Here is an 8,073-nt window from a genome sequence, read left to right as displayed (position 1 = left end):
TAAAATCAGAAAGGATTACAGATTTAAATGTTAAAATAGAAAGACAATTCTCAGATGAAGAAAATACAAATAAATATATGAAATATATGAAAAAAACTAATATTTATGAAGAAATATTTATGAAAAAAATACTTTCTCCATTTTGAGGTATTGGAGTGACTGAAGTTCTAAGCACAATGTTTGATATGCAGTAAATATTAGCAAATAAACAGTACGAGAGAAAAACCCTGTTTGGAAGAGAAGTGAATGGAGTACCCAGAAATCCCAGCTTTCTTCAGAAATCCAGTAGAAACCTTGCAGAGGAAAAGGTTGTCAGGGGCGGCAGGACAGATGTGCGCGGCTCCTGCAGGACCCCACAAGGGGAGAGAAACGTGAATGGAGGGACAGAGGCACCCATAGGAATTGCCCTGCCTCGGTTTTCTGCTTGCTCTTCGTATTCACACCTCACATTGAGTTGAGGGAAAGAGTAAGACGGTGGCAACACAAAAATGGTAACGCAGAGAAAAGCTGCCGATGAAGGAAGGAGGGCGCAGGCACAGACCCTCGGCAGTGACGGAGCAACCAGGGGGGTAGAGAATCCCCACTGTTGCTGTCCTTCTTCCTCCGCCCAAGGACCGTGGACTGATCCCACCTGTTTGTGCTTAGTGATGCTACTGAATCCTGTCAGTCAGCAACTGTCTGTCCCGAGCCCCTAGGAAGGCCCACACTCGGCATTATTTGTGGATGCGAAAACAGTCGCAGACTCAGGTCCCAGCTCCCATTTCGGTGGGGAAGACGGAGACTGTAACAGCTCTCGCAGTTCACCCGTGCACAGTGCCTCATGGCTCGGCGAGCGCTTCCCATCCGTCCTTGCGGTGTCTTCTCCACCACCAGGGCTGTGCGGATTTTTTTTTTTTTAATCTTTTTTGGGACAGGGTCTCGCGATGCAGTTCAGGCTGGCCTTGAGCTCACTTTGTACCCCAGGCTGGTCTCGAACTTGCAAGGATCCTCCTACCTCAGCCTCCGGAGTGCTGGGATTACAGGCACTCCACCAAGCCCCGAGGCTGTGCGATAAGAAAACAGCAGTATGGCAAAGGGCAAGAGGCGAGCACACCTGGGATGACACACCAGCTCCACCTCCTACAAGCCGAGCGACCTCGCGCAAGGACATCCTCCTCTGTGGCCATTATGTTTTATTTGTTTGTTTTTTGTCTTTTTGAGACAGGGTATCGCTATGCAGTTTAGGCTGACCTTGAACTCATTTTGTAGCCCAGGCTGGCCTCGAACTCGCAGCGATCCTCCTGCCTCAGCCTCCCCAGTGCTGGGATTGCAGGCCTGCGCCACCATGCCCGGCTTCTGCGGCCATTATGCAGAGAGAAAGGCAGCGCAGAAATGCGCCTGTCGCAGCCGTGCGGGCTGTGACTGGGCTGCTGGTGTTACCGGCGTCCTCATTCTACGGATATGGACATGGCTCAATGGAAATCACGAAAATATTATAAGAGCTGCCACTTGCTGGAAAATCTCCAAGGAGAAGGAATTCCTCACAGCTGTTATCTGCTCTGCCCAGGGGAAGTTAGGAAAAAAAAAAAAAAAAAAAGGGCCGGGTGAGGGGGTTGTGTTGCAGAAAACAAAGAACCATGTTCAAGGAGTGACTTAGGGAAAAAGCTTCTGACCATGGAGTTAAAAGAGAAGGAGCCCTTTCTTCCAGTCCCCTAGCACCCACACCACAGAACAGGTGGGGAAACCAAAGCCCACAAAGCGGAAAGAATTTATTTCCTCGAAGCGCTCAGCACGAATGATGGGCCCTGAATAACAGCCACATTTTTCTCGGTTTCCTTCTGCAGACAACCTCTTTCCTGGAACAGATTTGGAATGAATTCCTGACTCTGCAGTAACCAGCTGTGTGACATAACATCTCTGATCCTGAGTATCCACACTTTAAAAATAAAATAATAGCCAGGTGTGGTGGCACACACTTGTAATCCCAGCACTCGGGAGGCTGAGGCAGGAGGATTCCCATGAGTTCAGGGCCAGCCTGGGCTACATTGTGAGTTCAGGGCGAGAACTACACAGGGAGACCCTGTATCAAAAAACCAAAACCAAACAAACAAACAAAAAATCTATCTCATTAGTGTACTACAAAGATTAAATCATATAATGCATATGCAATACACAATAATTTAAATATGCATACATTTCCCATTTTACAGATGAGGAACTGAGGTTTGTCACAACTTCCTTTGGCTCAGGATTGTACCTCAGGTCAGAGAGAGACCCTAAAATTTGAAGAAAGCCCTGGATGAGAATTGGATGGGCACAGGTGAGCTAAACTCTCCTTGCACCTGTCACTGGGAGCTGCCTTTCTGTCCAGTTCCTTAAGACACCGGCCACCTGGTGACCTTCCGTGCTTCTGCTGCCTAATGCACAAACAAGTTGTGAAACAACCTGGGCAGTGACTCAGCCTGGAGGCCTGCGCGGCTGGTTGCAGCCAGTGGGCTGGGGCTGTTTGGCTGAACCTTGAAAAGACATTGTGTCTAACAAACATGTTGCTCGTCAAAGCCCTGATCGGGCGCCAAGTGCAGACTGTGAACTTGGTCCTTCGAGCGTCACGGATGACTGAACCGGGGTGCCGAAGTTGTAGGCATCTCCTGCGTGTTATTCTGGCCTAGCAACCCTCTCGGCCCATGCTGTGGCAGAGGAGGGTGCGTCAGAGGCCTGCAGCTCCTGTTTCCCCAGGGGAGCTGGGTGTGGAGGTCGGGGTCTGGGGGTGGCATCCAAATGATGCAGACCTGAGTTCAGAGCCCTGGCTGTTTTCGTGGCTCTGAGTGAGTGACAGCCCTCTAAGTTTGAACTTCCTTATTTCATCAAATGCCCATCTTGCAAATGTGTTTTTTACCCCAATTGAGGAAAGGGCAAATTGTACCTCCGCTAAGGTACGGTAGGGACTTGGTGAGAGTGCAGTGACCCTGGCACAGAGAATCTTTATTTTTTTATTTTTTTATTTTTTTCCTGTACCAGGAACCGAACTCAAGACCTTGCGCTTGCCAGGCAGGCGCTTTGCCGCTGAGCTAAATCCCCAGCCCCGAGAATCTTTATATTGACCCTGGTACCCCGGGCCCCCAGAGAGCACAGGATGAAGGAAACGCCAAGCACTGCAGCTTCTCCCAAGGCCAGCAGCTCAGCAGACCTGTGCTGTGTGTATTCCACTGTGGAAGGGCCTTGTGAAGAATTTAAAAATGACTTGGGGAGCCCGAGCTAGTGGCTCATGCCTATATTTTCAGCTATGCAGGAGGCTGAGGCAAGAGGATTCCAAGTTCAAACCAGCCTGGGCAGCTTAGCAAGATCCTATCTTGAAATAAAAAAAAAAAAAAAATAGGGGCTGGGGATTTAGCTCAGTGGCATAGCGCCTGCCTTGCAAGCGCAAGGTCGTGAGTTCCATTCCCGGTACCGGAAAAAAACAAAACAAAACAAAACAAAAAAAATATACACACATATATATACATAAAAGAACTGGGTTGTAGCTCGGTGCTCCCTGACTTCAATCCCCGGTACCACAGACAAACAAACAAAACTCACAGGATAAAAGAATAAGATGTAAATTTTCTGAAACATAAAAATCCATTAATTAATATTAGAATCATTTGCCCAAAAAAAATCTACCCGTTGCCCTACTCGAAGGGGGATTTCCCCTCCTGTTAAAAGCCACTGCTGTAGTGGCATATTTCCTCCTTGCCTGCAAGTAGTGGAAAAGCAACCAGCACAATTACCACAGCATTCACCCCAGCTCATTCACAGCACTACTGTCCCACGGATCATCGTATTCATTTCCTAAGACTAGGAGGGAAAGAAACAATTGTAATCGAGGAATACGGTAGATTGAGTGGAGCCCCCAAAGAGCTCCAAGTCTTCATTTCTGAACCTGTCATTGTGGACTTATATATAGCTGAAGACCTTTTGCGGGTGAGACTCAGGTTAAGGTTGTGTACCACCACGCCTAGCTCTAGTTTTATTAGGTTAATCCCTAAATATTTAATCTTTCTTGATGCTATTGTGAATAGTATTATTTTCTAATTTATTTCTTAGTGGTGCATTATTGGTGTACAAGAGCACTATGGATTTTCCTGTGTTGATTTTATATCCTGCAGGCACAATTTTAAAGCATTTTACATATCCTGATTCTTTTAATCCCTATATGGACCTAAAAATTCAATTTTTTTTTTTTTTTTTGGTATCAGGAATCAAACTCAGGATCTTGTGCTTACCAGGCAGGCTCTTGTGCCACTGAGCTATATCCCCGGCCCCAAATTCAGTTATTATCCTTTTCTTTTTTGTCTTTTTCTGAGACAGGGTCTCACTATGCAGTTCAGGCTGGCCTTGAGCTCACTTTGTAGCCCAGGCTGGTCTCAAACTCGCAGCAATCCTCCTGCCTCAGTCTCCTGAGTGCTGGGATTACAGGTATGTACCGCCACAGTTGGCTGACTTATTAACCATTTTAAGATTAAAGAAAAAAAACACCAGGGTATGGAGAGGCTAAATAAGTTGCCTAGGGTCACCCAGTTTGTAAGTGGTAGGACCAGGATTTTAACTCAAGTCATGGGCCTCCTGAGTCCAAGATCTGAACATTGTCCACCTACAATCACACTGTCCCCAGGAGATGGCCCCTAACCTGGCTAATTGGATCTGAGAATTTTCCATTTCCTATCTCTAGTCTTTTACAAGGGTCAACTGCACTTCCTATATCTTCAGAAAGAGATTTCCTTTTATAGTTTAAAGCTGAGCAAGTTTTTGCTACTTATACCCAAAAGAGCCAGAAAGAATCTTGATTCAGGAAAGAGCAAATTCCACCCACACTAGTGTAGACTCTGGACTTCCTGAGGATCTGGTGGCCAGGGAGCCCCTAACACCTGGAGACCCCAGAGACCACAGGGTGAAGAAAACACTGAGACCTGCAGCTCAGCAGCCTCTGCTGTGTGTATTCCAATGTGTGAGGGCCTTGTGGATTATTTTTTAAATTAAAGTTAATGTGTGGATTTTTAAAACAAATACTGTTGCTAAAGTTCACGTATAGGTAATAGAATATTGCGATTAAAATTCTGAGCACAGCTGGCATAGTGGTGCATGCCTGTGATTCCAGCACAAGGCTGAGGCAGGAGGATCACCATGAGCTCAAGAACAACCTGAGTTACAAACTGAGTTCAGGGCCAGCCTGTGCTACATAGTGAGAACCTGTCTCAAAAATAATAAATAAATAAATAAATAAAATCAGGGGGCCTGGGATTTAGCTCAGTGGCTTAGCATCTGCCTGGGAAACATGCGGTCCTGAGTTCAACTCCTAGTACCCCACCAAAAAAAAGAAAAAGAAAGAAAAGCCACAATAAAATCAATCCTGATCCCTGCACTCTGGAAAAGTTTGTTAGTTTAAAAAAAAAAAAAAAAAAACAACTAAATATACAGCTCTCATGCAATCCAGCCACTGCAATCTCAAACATGTGTCTCGGAAAAATGAAGGTTTATGTTAAGATACAAATCTGTGTATGAGTGTTTGGTGCAGGTTTATTGGTAGTAGCTGAAACCTGGGAAAAGCCTGGACAACATTCAATAGCTGAACGGTGAAACAAACAACCCAAATCTTGGGAATGGTACTCAGCATGGAATACTACCCAGCAATGAAATATTAACGCTTGCAACAATCTGGATCCACTTCCCAGAAATTATACCGGGTGAAAAAAAGCCAGTCTCGAAAGGTTACAGAACATATGATTCATATATATAAAATTTTTGAAGTGGCCAGGTATGGTGGTGTATACTTGTAACCCCAGCACTTGGGAGCTGAGGCAGGAGGACTGTCATGAGTTCAAGGCCAGCCTGTGCTACGTAATGACACCCTGTCTCAAAAAAAAAAAAATTCTTTTTTTTTTTTTTTCTTTTTTTTTGAGACAGGGTCTCATTATGCAGTTCAGGCTGGCCTTGAGCTCACTTTGTAGCCCAGGCTGGTCTCAGACTTGCAAGGATCCTCCTGCCTCAGCCTCCTGAGTGCTGGGATTACAGGTGTGTGCCACCATGCCAGGTAAAAAAATAAATTCTTAAAATGACAAAATCATAGGAATGGAGAATAGATTACTAGATGGTGGGAATTAAGGAGGAGGCAGACGCAGGGGGGAAGTAGGGAGTGGCTATGGAAAGGTCAACAAGAGGACTCCTTGCGGTGATGGAAATATTGTTTTGACTACATCAATATGAATGACTTGGTTGTGATGTGGTACAATAAATTTTGCAAAGTGTTATCAGCAGAGGATACTGGGTAAAGGATATATGAGCTTTCTTTGTATGGTTTTATTTATTTATTTTTTATTTATTTATTTTTTATTTTTTGGTTTTTCTCCGGTACTGGGAACCGAACTCACGACCTTGTGCTTGCCAGGCAGCCCCTTTATTTATTTATTTATTCTTTCTATTATTTCTTATAACAGTGTGTGACCCTATACTTACCTCAAAATAAAAAAGTTAAATTAAAAAGACCCTGGACTGTATTCAAGTTATGCTTCCACTACTGACAAGCTTTAGGTTCTGAAGCAAGTAACTTTTCCTCTCTGTCCCTTAGTTTTTACTCATTTTATAGATCAGTTGTGAGAAGTTAACAATACTATACATAGGGTCAGGGATGTAGCTCACTGGCACAGTGCCCGCCTGGCAAGCACGAGGTCCTGAGTTTAATTCCCGGTACCCAAACAAAACAAAACTATGTATATAAAACCCTGACTAGGGGTTGGGGGATGTGGCTCAGTGGTAGAGCTTTTGCCTTGCATGCACAAGGCCCTGGGTTCGATCCCCAGCACCACATACATAAAAAAACCAATAATAATGAGTAAATTTTAAAAAATAAAATAAAACACTGACTAAAGTGCCTGAGAAATTGTTAGAACTTAATAAATACGATTGTAGAAAACTTAGAAAATACAGATAAGGGGGTTGGGGATTTAGCTCAGGGGCAAAGTGTCTGCCTGGCAAGTGCAAGGTCATGAGTTTGGTTCCCGGTACCGGAGAAAAACAAAAACAAAAACAAAACAAAAAAAAGAAAATACAGATAAAATGAAGAAAGTGCCAGATGTGGTGGCACCCATCTGTAATCCCAGCATTTGGGAGGCTGAGACAGGAAGATCTCTGAGAGGCTGGGGCTAGCCAGGGGCTACATAATGAGTTCGAGGCTAGCCTGAACTACATAGTAAGACCCAGCTTCAAAAAATAAGTTAAGAAAATATGTCAAACAGCCATATTTCTATCACTTTTAACATTTGGATCAATTTCTATGATATTTACATGCAAGTATAAACAAAACAACCACAATGAAGTATTATTCCAAATGCACAAAGATGTCTATGATAGCAAGGTATGGTGGCACATGCCTGTAATTCCAGCACTCGGGAGGCTGAGGCAGGAGGATCACTGTGAATTCAAAACCAGCCTGGGCTACAAAGTGAGCTCAAGGCCAGCCTGAACTGCATAGTGAGACCCTGTCTCAAAAAGACCAAAAAAAAAAAAAAAAAGAAGAAGAAGTCTATGATAATCAAGAAGGTTTTAACACGCACATGGATACTTGAGTCTTATGGTATAAGGCAGGATTTTTTTTCTTCTCACAGATAAGGCCATGTTGTGAATAGAAATTTCAGAGAGAACAAAATAAAACTGCAATCAGTCTCTCTCTGAGGTGCTGGCCTTGGAAGATACTGAAGGTGTGCAGTCTCCTCGGTACGTGACCTCTGAGGGCCCCTAGGTGCTGCTGTCAGAGCAAACAGGCTCATGGTCAGCTGGCACTTGGGGAGTCCCCACTCTACCCTAGCAGAGAGGAATTTGCTCTATTCTCAATCAGGCTCCTTTGGCCCCTTTCATATATAAGGATACAAAATTGCCAGCTTTAAGTTAAATGTTGAGAAAGGAAAATAAGTGAGGGTGAGGAGGTAGAAAAAATGGAACCTTCCCACCTTGCCAGCAGAATGCCAAAGGGTTCCATCTTCATAGGAAACAAAAAGTGAAGCAGAACCGGGCGTGGTGGCGCATGCCTGTAATCCTAGCACTCGGGAGGCTGAGGCAGGAGGA

The 8,073-nt window shown here is 44.6% G+C and overlaps 1 non-coding gene across 1 annotated transcript; it reads left to right on the top strand.

The window, feature by feature from the left end:
• Positions 1–6,748: 6,748 nt before the first annotated feature.
• On the top strand, positions 6,749–6,819 carry Trnaa-ugc. Its single transcript has one exon. It is a non-coding gene; the product is annotated as a tRNA-Ala (tRNA).
• The last annotated feature ends 1,254 nt before the right edge of the window (positions 6,820–8,073 follow it).

This window comes from Chinchilla lanigera, unplaced genomic scaffold (genome assembly GCF_000276665.1).
Source record: "Chinchilla lanigera isolate Chin_1 unplaced genomic scaffold, ChiLan1.0 scaffold00051, whole genome shotgun sequence".
Lineage (NCBI taxonomy): Eukaryota > Metazoa > Chordata > Mammalia > Rodentia > Chinchillidae > Chinchilla > Chinchilla lanigera.
The sequence above is the reverse complement of the archived record's forward strand: the minus strand, read 5'-3'. Positions and strand labels throughout refer to the sequence as shown.